The sequence below is a fragment of the Vidua chalybeata genome, chromosome 2 (genome assembly GCF_026979565.1).
Source record: "Vidua chalybeata isolate OUT-0048 chromosome 2, bVidCha1 merged haplotype, whole genome shotgun sequence".
Lineage (NCBI taxonomy): Eukaryota > Metazoa > Chordata > Aves > Passeriformes > Viduidae > Vidua > Vidua chalybeata.
In genome coordinates this window covers 38653729-38674358 of record NC_071531.1, presented here as the reverse complement: position 1 = coordinate 38674358, position 20630 = coordinate 38653729, and the positions used below count along the sequence as shown (strand labels likewise).

Here is a 20630-nt window from a genome sequence, read left to right as displayed (position 1 = left end):
TCATCATGGCCTTATCCTCGAAAGCACCTAAAATACTGACATGCTTTTATGAACTGACATCTGTATAGACATTTTTACCTTGGTCCATCATTTAGCTCCATTCATTATTGCTTTTTTGCCTACTCAAAGCCTCTTTGAATGAACTCATGTAAAGGAAAAGAAGACAAGCCCTCCAGTTCATGTACTGCTTTTCTCAGTAGTTTCTGTGGGACTAAAAATTCATAAGTAATAAAATTATGAATGCCCAAGGAATCTTTCTTCATTTGTAACAGTTTATATTCAGAGCACTTGAATTCCATAGAAAGTCTGTATAATCTCCAGCAAATGATGAGTTTACACTCTGGTTTTCTTACCAGAGAGAATCCTTCTTCAAGTTCTCCAGTACTTCAGTGATTGCCACAGGTACAAATTTTACAAGTGTGTCATTTTCCTGTGTTCTTGTTGCTATGTCCTTGTGGTAGAGGCAGTAACATGGCTAAAGGCAAGTTGATATCTCCCAATAGTAAGAAAAATTATTAAAGAATGGATTCTTTATTCTACAAAAGTCAGGACTGTGGCATTGAATAAGTCCACCAAATTTCAGCTTAGGATGGCGGGAATACAAATTATTTATAGGCAGCACAGATAAATTAAGGCTGATTGGTGGTGGCAGACTTCAAGTGGGAGGCATCTAGCCCACTTCTAGAGACAAGAAAGCATTTCATTGGAGGCTAAAAATACCCACTGAAAGTTATAATATGTGCTTTAAAAATTCTTTATAGGTGTTTCTGGAGGGTGAAGCTGGTTAAAGCATGGTGCTACTAACACCAAGGTCATGGGTTCAATCACCATGTGAGGATTGGACTTAATGATCCCTGTGAGCTCCTTCCAACTCAGAATATTCTGTGATTCTGTGAAATGCAAAAATATGATATGTAATAGTTATATATTGTCAGATGGACAAATGTCTAAGAGATGGAGAAGAAGATTATTCAATATTCTTAGTGCTTGGTCATCGCTGCTACGTGTGCCAGGTTGTACTTGAAATCACAAGGCAGAACAAATTGAGAAAATGTGCCTACTCAAAAGTGGCTTGTTTTGCATGAAAAAAGGCTGGGTCTGCTCCTTAGGTAAGAAATTAGTCAGGAATCTTGTATTGTATTTTTGTGATTACATTTTCAGATGTGATAGATTCCTCTTGCATGCATGCAAATCAGTGGAAATTGCAAATTCTTCCATCTTTAAGGAATCAGGGTATCGATGGTTCTCCACTGTCTCTTAGTTGGAGTAAATAATTTCTCTCAGAGAACTCTTAAAACCTTTTCTAATATGATTTTTTTCTACAGCTTGCCAGTGACATCTTTACTATGCAGGCATGCATGGTGGCCCAGTGGGAGTTTCAATTCACTTCTGATTGTTTCCCAGGCTTTGGCCAGGGAATTTCTCAGGCTCAGACAGTTCTGAGCCGTCGTTTCAGAGCACTCCTCTTCTTCATTGCACATCAGTGCCAGATTTTCAAAGATGCAAATACAGCACAGTGTGTGATAACTCTCTGCAGCCCAAATACATGTATTTGAAAAGGCAATTCTCTGTGTCTGGTTTTGAAACTTCCAATGATACTACAGTGATGCTGTAGAGACAAATTAGTTCTTTCAATAACTGAGAGGGAGAGAGATTAATGTTTTAATCAGAAGAACAAAGGAAAAAACACATGTATTCATCAGTAACAGGGTTAATGGGGAGAATTTACTTTTTTAATTAAAAAAGTGAAAAATTAAGCCTTACTGTTAGCTTGTTTCTGTTTCAGAGGATCTGTTTGCATCATTACTTATTAATCAATACTGTTTTTCTGTGCACAAGGAACTTATTTATTGTATCTATATAACATTGCCTGATGAACAGAGTGGCTGCTTACAGTGCAGTGATATTGAAGTAGTTTGAGTTATAAATATTTTTAATGATCCTGTTGTTGATGGATGGATTATTCCTCTCGACAAAGGTGAAGGCTTACCCAAGTAGCTTAAGAGAACAATTTGAGTGTCAGTTTCACAAGTGAAAGAAATCCAAAAAGGAAAAGGAAGCAATTCATTCACAACGGGACATGGTGCAGAGGAGGATAACCTGCCTTCAAAGATTTTTGTTTCGAGTATTATAATGTTTAATAAATAGTTTACTTCAAAGGGCTTTGCTGGAGAAAAAAAAATAAAATAAGCAGCTTTCCTGCTATTCTTGTTCACTGGTCCAGTGTTGCTATAAGTAGCTCATATCCTGTCCTCTGTGGTCTCAGGTGGTTAGCTTTTGTTTGAGAAACTGAAGCTTCAACCAAAAGAGCTGTGCCTACCAGTTAAATTATTAGGTAGTTGACAATATGTCTTGAAAATCAATGGAACTCATTGTGGAACTTGGCGGGGTGACTTTGGCAGAGGGGGAGGGGTCTTAGTATTATTTTGGGTGATGAGCAAAGGCAACAGGTCAGATCATGTAAAAATAGAAGTTGCTAAGAAAGGCATCCAAAGTAGGTTCATCACTTTCATCTGCCTCCACTACACACTTTTTTTTTTGAGCGTTGTTAAACTTTTGTAGAGTACAAGATATACTGGGAGGTCATTTGATCTGTTTTCAGTGTCACGATTAGCTATAACAAAACCCATTCTTATTTGAAGATTTTTTTGGACATGTTTGGTATCCATTTCAGTATTTCTGTATTGTTTTTATTTCTGCTAAATGTTGTACTTTGTGTTTTTGTTCCATCAAGTAAAGAAATGACTCAAGGTTTAAAGGAAAAGGCTTGAATGTTTCCCAAATAATATTAATAATAAATATACATAATAACAATCATCTTAGGTTTTCTAGTTCTGGGCATATGAACTGCTGTTTTCTTCCATTGTTTTTAATTCTGAGTTGTTTTAAATCATTTCAGGGAGTACTAGTATGTTGCTATCATTGTTCTAAAGACTCATGGGGATGAGGCATTTGGCTGGGGACATTTCAGAGACATTTTCTCTGGCCCAGATTTCAATGTCTTCCCTATGAAATATCCTGTATTTCCAGCCATGACAACTCCAAGCCAATGAAACAAGAAATACTCTCCTCATGTGGTTTTTGAGGAAGAAGTTTTTGTCACTAAGGATTGATGGGGTAAGGAGGAGAACTCTGAGTGCAAGAACAAACAAATTCTCCAGGAACAAGATATCATAATCACTTGTAAGGAGAGTTTCAGACAGGCAAAACACAGCCTTTCTCCAAGACCGAGTATGTAAGGTATAACACTGAGCTGTCTTAAAGTCTGTTTTTCTATTCAGTAATGTATGATCTACAGTAACATCCTTAGTTACTCTGTCTGGAGGAAAGTTGGTTTTATCAAATAATCCACACAGAAAATAGAAGTGATTCTGAGGATATTTTAGAATTTCACCCCTGATTCTTTTGGATCTTTATTATTGTCTGTCATCAGCTGATGACTGTGAAATAATTAGTCCTCAGAACATGTTGAGTAAATGTAATTGCTTCAAATCAGCCCTTGTTCAACTTATAGCTAATGAATAACTATTACAGACTAATCAGTGCTATAATGGTAATTAGTGAAGCGGGTAAAATAACTGGAAATTCAAAAAATGATTGAACTTGCCTGTTTGGTAATCCATGTTGATCAGTGAGTAAATGATAAATCAGAAGTCATATAGGGTTCACTTGTGTATTTATGCCACTTGGACAAATCCTCTGCACTTCAGGCAGTAGTTTGAAGGGAGAGGATGTGCACTGTAGTGGTGTCCAGGCCTGCCAGAAAGTTCAAGGATTGTGCCTTATATCACCAGGGGCCCTTTCAGCCCTGTTCTCCTTCACCACCTGTGCACACGCTCACATTCTGCCAAGTTCCTGTCCCACTCCTGCAGGCTCTTCCTCACTCAAAAGCTATGTTGAAGTTTTTTGGTGTGTGCCATGTGGATGAACCCTTATCTGCTGCCTCCACAGTCCTGGGTCCTTTCCACATCTCCAGGTCCAGTAATGGCTTTATCTAGATAAACTGCCTGTAGAAAATTAAGAAACTATTTGTCTTTTGTCTTAAGTGAACTCAACTGCCATGGAGGGAAGACATGAAACTCCTTCCCAACCACCCACCAGCAAATTTATGACTTGTCTCATTTTAATTTTTTTACAGAAGGGCCTTTTGTGAATGTTTTTCCCATTATCCCACTATGAAAAAAACTGTATACCTGTGCTCTCTTTTCAAGTAGAGTGTAGTTCTGTTTTTTTATCATGTGATCTTTTGCTACTGTTTCCTGACTAAGGGACAACATTTTTCAGAACTGAAAAAAATAATAGTCTGAGGTTTTCTAGAGCAACATGCAGAAGCCAGGTGGGACACCTTAAAGCATCCCAAATGGCAATGGCACTTGAACTTCACCCTTAAAGCTGAGATGTTACAGAAAGTTTCTCTTCAAGTCTGGAATTTACTGGGAGCATTATCAGCAGAAGTTCTTTTTACTGTGTGGTGCACTATCTAATACTTTGACTGAATAACAAAACTTCCTTTAGAATGCCTTTCAAATGTATGAGAACAAGAGAAAGCCTTGTTTTGTTCCATGTTTCATGTTGCTGATCATAATAAACTACCTTCCACTTAACCCTTCCTACTCAATACATTCTTTCCTGTGCAAGAGGAAGACTCACAGCTGTAAGATAAAAGGTTTTATAACCTTGAAACAGAAATAAATTCTTACATGTATATCTACTTATGTAAATGTATAATTAATTTGTACATACAGACTGTGTATGTACTGTCTATGCTTATGCTATAAATAATGGTGTTTATACAGATTGAATTTAGGTAAAAAGGAAACAGTTTAATGTAGATTTAAATGAATCAGATGATGTTTGTACTTTGTGTGTTCAGGTAATATGATTCTACATGTGATAAAGAAGCTTAATTAGTTTCCCTCCACACCCGTGCCCCCCCTCCCCCATCTGTAACTTTGTTAATGTGAATGTTAAATGAATTAGTGAAATTATGAAGCCAATTAATAACTGGTATTTCAAATTTAAAAGTCAAAGTTGGGAAGATGAGGCTGGGAGGAATGGAAACAAAAAGAAAAGCCAGCAAAGATAAAATATTCTTTGGTGGTGTTTGACTCCTACACTAAATTGCCTTACTGCCCCATTGTCAAACCTTCAGTTTGGTGGACTCCAGCAGTTGCAGTGGCTTTCTGCATTTTACATACTCTATATTGAGTATTGTTCATCATCATGGGCACCTGAAAGTGAATGATGGACATTTCTCTTCTGCTTGTGATTTAACATTACACGGGAAATAATATCAAGCATAGATTGTTAATTGCAGTTAAGTTTTATATGTATTCTGTCAAGCTAGATATAGCATTTGTTCTGGTTTTGTGAGAATTGTGGGAGATTATGGTTGTCATAAAGATGTTTTTGTGAAACACAGGTAAAAGGGAGGAAGTATGGATTACACATACTGGCTTGCTGTATTTTTTGCAAGCAAATAGCAAAACAATTATGGATGTAATATATTTTCTTTTTAAGGAGAAAAAGAGCTACTCTAGATTTTTAGGAATTCACAGTTTTTTTCAAGGAAGGTAACTTAAGTCTTAGAACGGATGTTTAAAAAAGGCTGTGAAGTTGTAGTTAATTTCTGAAAGATGTGAGCAGTAAAGATTGTTTGTATTTTAAATCAGTGTTCTTTCTCTTTCTCCCTAAATATATATAAATATTCCACTGTTATTCTAGAGCATGCTGTTTTGTTTTCCTGGCTCTTATGCAAAGAATATCTGAATATTAAAATTGGTAGTAGAGCATGTGCTCAAGTGTGCTATGAAAGTAAGCTTTTCTTCAGTGTACTTCCTAGAATTTTCTATAAGTAGAAGCAGGATTGCTCAATATGTATAAAGGCTGAGGAAGTAGCTAGAAAAAAGTGATACCTTGGTAGCTGGGAAAATGACTGCTGCATCACGATTTCAGAGTGGGGCAAGTTTTTCTTTACTCTTAAGAAAAATGGGAACTGCCTTAAAAAGATTAAAAGCTGAAAGATTGTGGGAGTTCAAAGATATGGTCTGTAAGGGAGAAAGAGCAACCAGAAGACCAGCTCCAACTGAAAGGGGAGCTTATCCCACCCTTATCTCTAATGTCTTCTAAAATCTTCTTACATTTTACTTTAAGTAGCTGTAAACAAAATGACTTTGCCAAAGTCTCTATTTTTACTTGATTTTGAAGTTAACAGAGTTGTTTTGTCACTCTCATTGACATTAGCATTGTTTTCAATGTATGTAATACAACTTAAAATGAATCTTAGCTTATATTAACTGATACTACATTCATACATTCTTTTCTAATTGAAAAATACTGTCTTTGGATGTCCTCCCTAGAACTAAACTTTTCTTTCTTACTCTGTTTTGAACAAAACAAATTGAAATTTTTGCGGTATGCCGTTCAAAATACAGTTGTCTTTCACATTATACTCATATGATGCTCAAGAGTTCAAACATAAATATTTTTCAAGAAATGCTGAGAATTTTTAACATTTCTTTCTTGAGTTTTCCTTTTTTTCTGTTGGCTACCTCATGTGGCATAACCTTGTCAGCTGTTCAGTGTGAGGTGGTGTTGCCTGGTAATTTTTCAGATTGTTACTGTACTGGTGCTGCCTATTAAATTCAGATTCTCCTTACATAAAATCTAAAAGAAGAAGTAAAAAAGACAAGACTCAGATTTCACTTCAGTTACAGTTCAGTCACACACCAGAAAACTCACATTTCTGGGTATTGATTGTGTTCATTTACCACAGCAAAGTGCATTCATTGATAACTACCTGCTGGTATTGAATCAATTGTATGTGAAACACGGGGCATTATTGTCAGGTAGGGTAAATAATATTGATTCTATTTTAAAAAGAATACATCATAGGAGAAATTAATTTTATTCTATGGAGTCATTAAATTATGTTCTATCAAATATATAAACAGTGAAGATTATGTGATATGATATCATGAGGCAAGTTAGAGTTGCAAGTTTTAGCAAGATTTCTCCTCCATAACTGCAGCAGAGACATTTTATTTTTGTTTTGTATTAAAGGGCAAAGAGAAATTCAATGCCTATAATCAGTCTTAAGGTAGGATCTCAACTGGTACCAAGTCCTCTGACACTCCTTAAGTGGAACTACAGTCTTAACTGACTGCAGTAAACTAGGCCCTTGTTCATGCTGTAGGTCAGCAGGCTTTGAAGCTTCAAATATCATTGTGACTATGGACTCTGCAGTCAAAAGTCCTTATCTTCCAAAATTAGCAAATAATCAGAAAGAGGAAAAGGGAGTTGTATTGATTGATCATCTTTGAAGCCATTGGCTCCATGAAAGAATAGTAAGGAAGGACAAGTGCAGTAAGCTCACCTACCACAAACATGAGTCAACCATGAAGATGGCTTTGGATTGCTCTTGCATGTATTCCCTTATAATGGCAGTGAGCTATCTTACAGAAAACGTGTTAAACAGCAGCAGCTAAAGCACTGAAACTGTGAAACACAGAACCCTTTTTTGGATTACAGGTGACCATACAACTGAGGCTTAGTCACTCATCATGTACCTCAAACATTGTCTTCATAATCTGCACTGTGATCTTGAAGTCTTCGTATATGAATAAATAAATTACCAATTATCACTTACCATATGAAGAGAGCAGGAGACACTGAGAATTCTGCCTTGTCTCATTTCAGATATTTAGTAACAAATAACTTACAACCAAGCTATAGCTGGTTGAACAGGTATCTAGAATTCCATGTTTGGAAACAGTAGTAAATCAAAAGAGCTGGAGGAATAAAAGAAGTTGTCTGTATATGAAAAAGGGGTGGAAGATATGAGCCATGTGACTGTAATTGGTGGATACAATTTCATAATGAGTGAAAATTGTCTGTAGAAAGTAATCCATAGAGAAATGAAGGTAGATAGATAATTGTCACTAATCAGTGTTACAAAAATCAAGAAAAACATCTGTGTGACACACTTCTTTGACAACAGTGTCTCAGTAAGATATATACAGATGTCTTTAAGCATCACGCTTAAAAGTTCAGAGCAGTTCAAATCCTTTTTTGCCACCTACAGCAAGATTCAAGTACAATTTATGTGTCTGAGTCCAAGAAAGTGATCCAGGAGGTTTAGGATACAGTAACCTTCTGAGTGCCCTCAGGATACCTGAAATAGTTTTCACAGCTGTCTAACTAAAGGTACCTGTGTCTTCTCAGCAGCCCTGCTCTGTAGAACTGGATGTCAAATCACTTATCCTCCCTGTGCTGAGAGAATAGTCTTTGGAAAACATCTAGCATGGGTGGGCAGAATTGAGTTCAACCCAAAGCCTAGCAGCTGTGGCCACACTGATGAAAATTAATAGCAGTACAAGGTAGAGGTGGTCACTTTTTGCAGCTCTCCTTGCTGCTGAGAGTGCTTGCCTACAAGACTGGGGGTGGGAATTCTGTGCTAAGTTCCACGTGACAGAATTCAAATTTACTCCATGCCTACAATATGTTGTAACTGCCAAGTCTTAGAGAGGTAGAGGGAGAAACCCTGTGCTTGAGACATTCTATGGGGAAAGCAAATTTTGATCTCCATTTTCAGAACCATTTCCCCGTGTCAGACTAGGTAGCTGGGCAGAATGCAGTTTTCTCCTCTTCCCAGTTGAATTCCTTAGCCTTTAATCCACATAACTAGTTTTGTTCTTCCCTTGTCCTGTTTTTCCACTCGTGAGTGCATAACTGCCTGCCTTACACAGCAGCAGTGGTCTTCTTTGAGAACCTTGTAGTCAAATTTGTAAGTATTTTAATTATTGAGTCCATTTTGAAGTATAGAGTGCTGAGCTGCTTGACTGCCCTTTCACCACTCTGCTTGGTGTGTTGCAGTTTTCATCTACTGATGAAAGCACCCCTTTATTAGCCAGACCAGTATTGCATTGTCAGCCAAATTTCAGCCATGTTGGATATAGTTAAAATTTAAAGAAAAGAAAAATTTTTGCAATGTGTGCCACTTAAAAAATTTATTAGTGAATAATATTAGAAGAGTGATCTGTTAAACTTTGATCTCATCCCACTGTGAAATGTCCTCAGTTCTATTTCTTTGCAGATTTGACAGACAAACTGGGAAGCTTTAAAACTTCCAGATAACCTGCATGTTTCTTCCTAACATTATACTGATGGATAAAACCAGTGCTAATTATTTCTAGTCCTAAAACCCTTTCCTTCTCTTCATCCTCACATTACTCTACACAGCAATACTCAGGAATTTGCCTTTCTCAGCAGCATTCTTTGTTCTGCATTCCTTTTCCTGTTCCCAGACTAGATTTATACAATTTTTTGATACGCAGACTCACTCCTGTTGCTATTTATGCTAAGTGTGATGAACTGGTATGTTGAAAATAGATATCTAACTCCATAGTTAGATATCCATATGTGTTGCCCTACCTATATTATTGCCACTAAAATTCTTTCAACTTGACTGGTTTTTACCTTGTGGTTAGTGGATCATTCCTAGTCTTCTCCCAGAGCAGAGAAATTCACTGATTAACAACAGACTTAAGAAGGAGTTCAAATGTTTTGTGAAGAGTGCTTTTGTGGGGGTTTTTTTTTTGTTTGTTTGGTTTTATTTTTTGGTGGTTTTTTTTGTTTGTTTTTGTTTGTTTGTTTTGTTTTCTTTGTTTTTTTTTTTTTTTTTGAGCAAAGAATGGCAGTTAAAAAAAAAAACCACAACAAAGTTTTCTACAGTTTTCTAGTGACTGAAATAAGTGCTCTGCAAGTTGCATTTCACCTTTTAAACCAGCAGAGATATTAACCTGGTGACCCTGGAAAACAGCTTTTGGATCTAAACAAGTGGTAGCTCCAAGTGCAATATTCCAGGTCTATTGTAGGTTGTTTGAGCAATCATTCTGTTGGATTACACTCAGAAAAATGCTGGTATGAGGAATAAACATAGTTTAGATACATAATAAGATAGGACAGAATGTGTAAAATCTGGGCACCCTGGTCTGGTGGGAGGAATCTCGGCCCATGGCAGGGGGCTGGAACAGGATGATCTTTAAGGTTCATTTTAAACCAAACCATTCTGTGATTCTGTGAAAATGAATCTCTAAAAGAAATCCTATAATGGCAATTGCAAATATATTTCCCATGGCCTTAAAAAGAAAGATTGTTCAGTGAAGTGGAGAACTGATAAAATATTTATTCAAAGTCCGTTATCTTTGAGTTTGATTTGCATTTAAAGAAATATTCCTAGCTTGCTTTCTGCACTGTTTTCATTAGGAGGATAGTCGGAGAGTTTCACATGATACTTTAATTGTTTTGTAAAGAATTGTGTCAGTAACAGAGATGAAATATGGAGATCAGTATACTCTGTGAATGCTTCACAAAGACTCAGTTTAATTAGAAAATTAAACACTAAATCACTTTAACCAAGAATTTCATAATATTTCTGTGAGGACAGAGGTTAAATAAATTGTGAAGTAATGGCCAAAGCTCACACAATAATAACTTTGGTAGGAGTGGCTATGAGTTACTAACTGAGATGCTCTAGTGTGATGATAGTTTGGGTGATTGCCTGTTACTGCCCTGTTAAGCATATTTCACAGGATCACAGAATCCCTAGTGTTGGATGGGACCTCTGGAGATCATTTGATCCAACCCCCCTGACAAGTCAGGGTTGCACGTAGCAGGTGACGCAGGAACGTGTCCAGGGGGATTTGCAATGTCTCCAGAGAGGGAGACCCCACGCCCCTCTGGGCAGTTTGTTCCAGTCCTCTGCCACCCTCAGGGGAAAGTTCTTCATGTCAGGATATTGCATACAGTATCATTCATCACTTCATCTCCACTCCCAAGTCCACTGGATAATATTGCTGCTCACTGATAAATGAGTCCCAGGACTCACTTCTTACAGGAGTGTTAAGGGTTTGGGCTAAGACAGCTCAGTCATAAGTTGTTTAATCATAGAATCACATAATAGTTTGGGTTGGAAGGAACCTTAAGCATCATCTCATTCTAACTCACCTGCTGTGGGCAGGGACATTTCCCACTAGACCATGTTGCTCAATGTCCTGTCTAACCTGGCCTTGAACCCTGCCAGGGATGGGGCATTTGCAGCCTTTCTGAGCAGCCTATTCCGGTGTCCCACCAACCTCACAGTCAAGAATTTCTTCCTAATATCTTATTTAAATTTACTCTCAGTTTAAAACCATCAATCACCCTTTCTCATGTCACTAGACAACCTTGTAAAAAGTCCCTTTCCAACTCTCTTGTAGACCCATTTATGTAGTGGAAGGCTGCTAGAAGGTAGAAGTGGCCCCTAGAGCAGAACTGGACCCTGTTCTCCTGACTTTTGTGGCACATTTGGACTTGAAGAAGGAAGTGTCTGTATTATGTGGTACTGAGGAGGTAAAGCTATAAATATGCAAAGCAGCAAAGCTCCAAATGTGTATTTTGAACCAGGAAGGAAGATAGAATACAAGTACCTTCACTGCTAAGTGACACATGATCAGGGATTTGTATTGCCAGATTGGATTTAGGTGCTTCAATATTGCTTAAGTGTCCTACTTCAGGTGTGCAAGTCCTTTTGAACCTAGCCCTTAGGTAGTAGCAAATGTTGTCATGGAAGGTTTGAATTACAAAAGCACTAGTCTGTGACATAAAAGAGCATTTTAAGTCCTACATGAATAGTTCTGCCAGTAATCATGGACGCAATAGCATGTATTTCTAAATCACAAAAGTTAGAGAATGTGCATCTATTGCTAATGTATATATCCTTCCTAATGCCACAAAACAATCATTGGAAATTTAATGGTAGGAAACAGGTATTACACCAGTACTGTGCTATGGCTAAGACTTTCATGATGATTTAGTATCCAGTGTAATTTAAAAAATATAACGAAACCCCATTTTATTACCTATAATAAAGTGTATATATTTTGTGTGGATTTTCATAGTCTTACTGTCACTCTTTTATTTTATTGTATCTGAAATAAAAATGTAATTTTTTTAAACTGTGGAATGAAAAAGTAGAGTACATTTAAGTGGTTTTTCACAGCCCCCTCCTGAAGAAGACAGTAAGAATGAGGGATTAATTTTTCAAACATTTTTTTCCAGGCAGATATGTCCTTATTTATGTGCAGTGTAGTAATTCACTTGGTTCTTACTGAATTCAAAGTTCTAACTAAAGTATCTTGGGTGATACTGTGAACCGAGTGAAATTAGTGGGACTACTGACAAAAACAAATCCAGAACAAGACCACATCCAGGATTTAAAGTCTCTCTATCTCTAACCTGGCCAGTAATGGTACTAAACCCCCTAAATCAGTAGTCAGGCTGTGTAATTGCCATGGTGAGAAGAGAATGTCTGTCAGGAAGACATATGGAAGAGATTATCACACCGTTTATATAAAACTGCACCATCTTGGATGACTTGAGTTCTCACACGTGTACTCCTTTTTCACAGCTTCATGACCATCTAGACCCCTGCTTGGAATTTTTGCAACAGCCTTACAAACGTATCTGGACTTGCCCAGGTTCTAAGGGGCTTCATATTTAAACTTTCCTAAATCTGTATTTCAATCCAGAGAGGATTAAAATATACTGAATCAAATGTCTGTAAAATGGCCTTGGCCTCCTACACACATTTTTCTCCAGTTGAAGATGTCATTGTGCTACCTGCTGTACAAAACAAAACAGAAAGATGCTGTGGCTTACCAAGTAGTATTTGGAAGTGTTCCAAGGCAAATTAACGGACCAAGTTCTAACCAGTGCTTGCCCAACCATTAGAAAACTTAGTAAGCTGTGAAAGAATGCAGTTTGCTCTGCAGTTTTCTCCCTATGAAATGTACCCACTAAAACCATTTTTGCAGTCAGTGGGAATTAAGGTCTATCTAAATGTTCTCTGTGGTTGTAAGTATCCTCACAGTGAATGAAAGACCTCTCTCTGCTCTGCTTTTTCCTTCATTTAAGTGAGTGCCAAAAGTAGCACTGAGCTTGAAGGGGAGTCAAACATTTATTATATCCTGGCCACCCAGAGAGGGAAAAAACATTGGCATCTACAAGTGAAGCAGCATTTTCTTAACCTTTCTGTAAATTAATTTCACTCAACAGGTTGTTTTTTTTTTCCTAGTTAGGCTATGTTATATCCCAAATCAGATAGTACTTTCCAAAAAGTACTTCCATACTAAACCTACTGAATAGCTTGCAAACTTGTAGTTAACCAAAAGGAATTGGGGTGAAAAGTAGTAATTACCCTACAGGTTTTGATTTCCTATGTAATTGGTACTTCAGTTTTACACATCTTTTTGGCTTTTCCCTTTTTATACGTAATTACCTTGGTTTCTAGTCAAACCAGACTCTACAGGTTGCTTTTGTGAGCCTTAAGCCATTTATTATCAATGGACTTGCTTCTTATTGTTGTGAAATCCCTTACTCCAACAAGTTACTGTGTCAAGACATACAACTGAGTTCATAGTCACCTGTGACCAGTGCAGCTCATGGCAGCCTTTATTAGTTGGGGGCATCTATGTAACTCCTCAGACAGTGAACTCCAGGACAGCTGAACAAAACTTCTTTCTGAAGTATTTCAAGATGTAGCCATAGATGATGGTATTACCTCTACAGCTGCTTTCCATGTGTAAGAACAGGAGCAGGGCAAGTGGCTACTTATGAGGCAGCATGTTTTCATTTTCAGAATACTGAGCCTTTCTAGCCATGCTGGCTGTGGTACAGCTGAAATCTCACAGCAAGCAAATATTATAGTTCCATGCAGGTAACTGTAATAGGTATAGTTACATGGGGGTTCAGACTATCAGCACACTTAATCTTGCCTGCTACCACTGGGTCTGCCCCTCACCTTTTTCTGCATGCGTCCCGTAACAGTGGCCACTTCAGTGGTTTGCTTGGTTTTTTGTTTGTTTGCTTTGGGGGGATTTATGCTTTGTTTGTTGGTTTTTTTTAGGGGGTGTATTTTTTTAAAAAATGAAACCAAGATCCTGTCCCATTTTGCAGCCATCTGGGTGTTCTCTGGTACACAATGCAGAATCAATTGTATGGTTCTTGTCAGTGGTTACATTTTTATTGTTATGTAAAATAAACAGGTCAAATGTTCTTGCCCATTTTTAATACTTGTAGAAATAAAATTTATTTTAAAATTAATACATGTTAAAACCCTCAGTATTATGTAATAGGGTTAGTCATGTTTAACCACACTGTCTGTACATAAGATATATTTTTTCCTACTCTAGATCATATTCCATTTTTAGAGAGTATGATTTTGTAAACACTTATGCACGTGATCTGCCTTATATTAAAAAGAAGTCCTGATGGCTCCTGTTGACCTGGTTACCTGTGAAAAGTTAGGCAAAAGTCTGCAAGGCTGGGACACATTTCAGAAAACAAGTAGTTGCTTTTTCTTGTGCCGATATTTTCCTTTTTCTTGTGCCGGTATTTTCATGCTCTTTTTCAACAGATTTTATCAGAGAAATGGAAATTATTACAGAAGGAACTTCGGGTGTTTTCAGACAAAAAACAAGTCACTAATAATGTAACCAAGTAATTTTCACAAAGTTGCAAGTGTTTTGGCAGAAACTCGTTTCTAACCAACCTGCAGATGAGTTGAGGCAATGTTGTGTGTTTTACCCATGTTCCACATGTGCTACTCAGGGCAGTTCTCCCCGGCTTTGTCATTAAATAGCAGATTTAAAGTAGATGTTTGAAGTATAAGTTGACCGTATTTGAAGCATAAGGGTGATGAAAGTGATGCATTATGTCACTGTAGTATATTGACATTATCAATTATGTGTTATTAAACAGCTTAGCTAACTGAATGATTTACCTTGTGTTTAACTGCCTCTTTCAATTAAAAGTAGCAAATGCTGTAGAACTGGGGCACAGTCATAGAAACCATATATTTTCTCCTGTTAACACCAGCACTGCTGACATGCAAGTGATGGGAGTGTTGGCATTTTGCTGCAGGCTCTAATGGGCTAGTTTAAATGGCCTAAAAAAAAAGTGATTAATGATTAGGAACAGGACTGTTACACAGCTTCACAGCTCTTTTCCTCAGTGCATTTCCATTTGCGTCAACCAGCTGCACACTTGGGAGGTGTTATTTCAAAGTAGTCAACACAGGAGCATTTTTCTACTACCATTTGTTTCTATTTCCTAGGTCCCTTTGCTTGTCCAGATATAGCTAGTGTTTCCTTAAAGTCGTAAGCTTTAGTGATAAAGGAGGATATCCTCAGACTAGTATGTTTGGTGACCAATATCTAAAACTGTGGAACTCTATTGTCATTTCAAAATATCTTTACCATCACTCTGCTTACTCCTGTTTGGTTTATTGTGTTGGAAATAATCTAAAGGTTCCTCTTGGAGTAACTGAATCACTTCATCAACCACTACATGATTCCCCTCTGCTATTCACTTGATTTTTGCAAGCAGTAATTTGTACATTAGTCCTGCTTGTTTGTAATGGGTAACTGTCCACCCTTAAGCCCTCCTTTTATATACAGGGATACATATATAAATGTATATCTGTTATGTGTATTTCTTTGGGAGCTGAGATCAATAGACACTGCTGCAACACCCCTACCCCAAGTAATAATTAGGTGCCATGAGTAGAAGAAACAAGTAATTCCAAAAGAAAATTAAAAACAAGGTTGAAAAATCTAGCATCTCACTCTTTTTAATGAACCTTAGGAGAGTGAGGTGTCTAGCAGACATAATGCATTCTCTTTGCTCTTTCAAGCTAAGGCAATATCAAACACTGGTGTAGAGGGGATTGAACACTCAAGGGGAAGGTATCTTGTACTTTTTGGAAGTTTATTTCACTGTACTGAGATCTTAGAGCTTGTGGCTGAAAGTCAGCACTTGCTCTCAGGTATCATGTTGCAAGAGAAGGAAATGCATTTTCTTAGAACAGGATGTTTGTGTAGTGTTTTAGTTGCTAGCATTTTTTAGTAATCAAAGTATGAAGCTAAGTCTTAGCTGTGTACAAGTTCAACCAAGTTTTCTGAACAAGAAACTTAAAAAAAAAAGTTCATACAATAATTTGGAAGGCAGAGGGGAAAGGGGGGGTGTAGGTTTAGAGTGCAGTGGTGTTGACTACAGCACATATACTAGATCCACTCTTTTGCAGAATAGAAATGATGCCAAACAGATTTGCAGTGTCTGTGGGGGCATAAGCATGCCTCAGAGGTGAGCACATCACCAAGTTGGCTTGTCCTTGAATGTGGTGTTCAAGGTGGTATTGTAGCTCATCTTCCTTTTTTAATGCTATTTTTAGGAAACTAAGGCTGAGGCAGGCGTGCTGAAGGCTCCATGTGTGTGTTTGTTCTGTGGCTTTGCAGTACCTTTGACTCAGCTGATGGACTTCAGCCAAACATATCAGAGAAGGAAGAATCATTATGGTCCAACCTGTTTCTTGAATAGAATGTGTCCAGGTGGAGGAGGAAGCTGTAACTGTGTGGTGGGGAGTGTGGTCAGAGGCTTTGGTTAAACTCGAGTTTTTTAAGATGAGAGAATGCAGACTGGGGAGTGCAGCTGGGAATACCCTCAAGGCTGTAATGGTGTTTTACATGGCAAACAACTACAAACCCCACCTGAGAAAAAACAGGCCTTGATAGTCCTGGTGCTGACACAGCTACTTGTTACTTCTGACAGATTCTCCTCTTCTTTGTGCAATACACAGACGAGGATTTATACTAGTTTTCTTGTCTGCATATGCACGGGCCAGAATATGAATAATTTTTTACTAAAGGTGTGAAAAGCTTCTTCCCTTCTTCCTCCTTATCCTTATTTGGACATTTAGCTTATCAGTAGCCACTTGAATGTCTTGGTTGGTTTTTATATTTTTTTTTAATTTATTTTATTATACTTTATTTTTTCACAGACATTTTCTGTTTGCAGAGCCTGCATTTCTAGTCCTTGGTTGGGCCAGGCGAACATCTGCTTTGCACAGTTTGCAAGTGTTACTTATTAACTCAGGCTCCCCAAATTTGGGCAGTGTGATGCCTGTTCCCAGGCCAGGCTCAGCCTGCTACTTGTCTTTTGGAAGCACGTGTTGAAGTTCATTACACACATTTATTCTTCAGTTTTCTGCTTGGCTTGGATTCACTTCTAAGATTCTGTTCTGAGACGATGATGTAAACTATATAATAATAATAATAAAAAAATTCCTTAGGCACCCGCGCAGCACTTTCCCCCTGTAGTTCATAGTAGTACTGCTTGTGGGCCGGTTTCAAAGGAATCTCATCTCCATATGGTTTTACCCGATAATCCTTTATCCACCATCTTCAGCTCTCATTCCGTTGCTTTCTTGCCTGTGGCTACGTTTCTATCTCTGCATCAATTAGCACAGTGATTTATACAACAAGCAAGCAGTTTAGAGGTAATGGTACACAATTAACATCTCATTCCACCATAAAGGGTATGCTAAATACCCCAGTCACTGCTTTCTCTGCCTGGAATTGAAATAAGTGTTTGTCCTAATTCATATGCTATCTGATGTGAAGTGGGCCTGCTTTGTACGGCACTACACCATTAATCTAATTATAGATAGCTGCAAATGAAGTGCTGTCTGAGCACGGAGACTGAAGAAAATAGCGCTTTTGTCATTTAGCATGACTCTGTGAAGCAAGATCGCACTTTACACAGCAGCATGGCAAAATGGGAATCTGAATAATATTGCTGCCTGTTGCATCTTTTCTAATTACAACAGCATTGTAAACACAACTGGGCGCTGATATAAATAGAGCTGTAGATACGCTGTCATGTGGGTTGTAGGAGAAAATCCTTAGTGTGCTGTTGTATTAAATGATGCATCCTGATTGACAGCTACCTTGAGACTGCGCTGATGGAGTTGTCAAAGCATTGTGCGACCGCGCTGCTCCGGCGGCGGCAGCTGCGGCCGCTGCCGGCTCCCTGCGCCGCCCGACCGGGAGGACATCGCCGGCTGTCCGTCTGTCCGTCTGTCCGCTCCGGCTCTGCCCGCCCTCGCTCTGCCCGCTCGGCCTCCGTCTGAAGCGGAGGGAAGCTGCTTTTTGCATGGCTTTAACCCTTGGTAGGTTTCTCTAGAGTGTTAATTGTGTATCACACAAGGAATGGAAAGTGGGAAGTGCGGCTGAATTACAAGTCTAATTAAGTTTCTGCTGCTGGAGTGTGTACTACGTGGTGGCGAGGCTCCTCTAGGTTTTCTCTCCCTTTTGCTGCTGCTAGAGGCTCATGATTTTTCTGACTGCTTTGGTATTTTTATTATTGTTATTTTTTTCATTAGCTGTCTCTGTAGCAGTTTGAGTGTTTGCTCCTCCATCAGAATAAAAGTGCTGTTATTTTGTACAGGTGTTAATGCCAATCCTCACCACCACCCTGTGGAAGCAAATTAGCTCTAGAACTCAGAGCTCGGGGAAAAAAGTGATTTGCAAAACCTTGCTCAGTAAGGAGTCCTTGACTCTGAAAGAAGGTGGTGTCTGACATCTTTGAGTAATATGGAATAAATACATCATTTTCCTGCTTAGATGCTGTGGTGGAAATCTAAGCAAGGGTATGGTCATGGTGTTGACGTGTATAATGGTTAATAAAATAGGCAGCATGCTCATTGTGTTTGGAACTGGAACATTGCTCGGTATTGCTTCCACTGAATACAGAATAATGTACTGGAGTGAATTGATGACGTCAAACCACAGGTGACAACAGTGAAGTGACTTGAGGCAGGACATGGATTAGGAATGCTGAAGGGAAATTATGTGACCACAGTTAATACATTTCACTGGTTCCAAACCCGAGACGGTGACGCTAGTGAAAATAATGAAGACGCAGAGCAGACAATTCTCTACTGAAATCTGAGCTACATAAGATTTTTCACCCTTCTGACCACAGGAATGACAGACATTTGAAAAACATGGTTGAACACTTAGGTAAAGCATGCTGAAAATCCACATCTGGTCAGCAGTCCAAACACTAACGTAAGTAACATATGGGTAGTGATTACTCTATAAAATCTCCAATGGAGTTTGAACATTTACAGCTTCTGGGGACATGAGTTTCAAGTGTACAGGGAAGATCATATTTAATAAACTAATGTGAGGTGTAACAGAATGTAATTTTGAACATTTTAGTGAAGATTTGCAATATACTGATGTATATGATAAGGGAACCGTATCTGTGCAAACTACATAACTTGTTTTTAAGCACAGATGGGGCAATATATGCCCTGGCCATCTTTTTTGTAGCAGTCAGTCTACTTGTCTACTGACTTGGGGGATCAGTAGGGAATGTACTGACAAACACCCATAAAACCCAAGGTATAATTTTCACTGTATTTGCTTTCTTTTCCCCCACCCCCACCCTGTATTTCTATTACTGCACCTTTTTGTGCTATTTTTGTCATGGAGATTTGGTTGTAAGAGGTAGTTTTGCATTTTACGTTAACATCTAATTCATTTAGTGAGAGAGGTAGGACAGGATGCTGTTACCCTTAGAAAACGATTTAGTAACACCACTTTCCCCTACTATAATTTTTGTCAGCTGACTGTGGACTCCAGTGGTCTGGTGGAAAAGAAACACCTGTTTTGTGCCATTAAAAGCTGTATGGCTTCTTTTGGTACTGCTTTATTGACTTTACTTTGGCTGGCAGAATTGGGCTTTGAAACCCTGTGGCTGGTGACAAGGACTCATCAGCACAGATCTGATGGCTAGCAGATTTCCCTGCTCTCAGAGTCCACCTGCAATCTATTTATGACTCCAACAAATGTTTCTTTTGGTTTAGGCCAGTGGAAACCTCCTGGTCTCTATTTATAACACAAACTTAACAACCTTCCCCAATTTACGCCTCCTCCTTTCTCCCATCTCCTCCTTCTTCTGAGCATAAAGGAAGAAAATCAGAACCTCATCCGCACTTGGTTAGCAGCATATCAAACTTCTGTTTCCTATGTTCAGCATTGTTCTTGCTAAATCAAAGGCATAGCAGCAGCGTTTGTCATGTAATGAAAATATGTGGTATTTTCTTAATTGTCTTTGTTGTGGCAGCACTGGTGGGCATTGTTTGACATGGTCTTCCAGAGAGTCCTGTGGCTCTCACCCAGCTGCACCCGAGTTGGGTGAACAGCACCCTGCACCCCACTCTACAATTCATCTCCAGGGATAAGTAGCAGCACTACAAAGGGATATTTATGCAGGTATTTAGTGGGGTCCAGCCAGCAGCAGAAATACATCAAAGGTAATCTTAGAGAAGGAACCTTTCTTTGCACTATGTCTTTTTATATTCTGAAAGGTCATTTCTGAACCAACTGTGCCAAAAAAGGCCTTTCCCCAGAAGTTTACTGTTGTTATTTTTTACTTTTTGATTACAGTAACTTGCTTATCCCCCAAACAGACTAAAGAACAATAAACAAATACAAAAGGAAAAGGAACAGCTCATCAATAACAAAGACCTGCGTTTTAAAGCTTTGAGAGTACTGACTCTTACATCTCACTCCAAGCAAAGCAGGAGTCCTGCAGAGAAAGGAATCTAAAAGATATGAAAATTATAAAGATAGTAAAAACAGTGTTTGGTAGGGATATTTTAGCTTGGTGAGGAGAACTGAGCTTTAAAGTGCAGCATACTGAGGAATGTGTTTTTCCCCCACTGCTGAATGTTGTGAAGTGCA

At 38.4% G+C, this 20630-nt stretch overlaps 1 protein-coding gene across 3 annotated transcripts in view; it reads left to right on the top strand.

Moving 5' to 3' along the window:
• The window catches only part of PCCA (propionyl-CoA carboxylase subunit alpha), a 271887-nt gene that overhangs the window by 232629 nt on the left and 18628 nt on the right, over nucleotides 1-20630 (top strand). The window contains exon 22 of one of the 3 annotated variants that reach the window (XR_008428960.1): nucleotides 17821-18046. The exons of the other annotated variants lie outside the window; for them this stretch is intronic. The gene's annotated coding sequence lies outside the window, so the exon portion shown is untranslated. The remainder of the gene's footprint in view (nucleotides 1-17820; nucleotides 18047-20630) is intronic. 3 annotated transcript variants of the gene reach the window in all.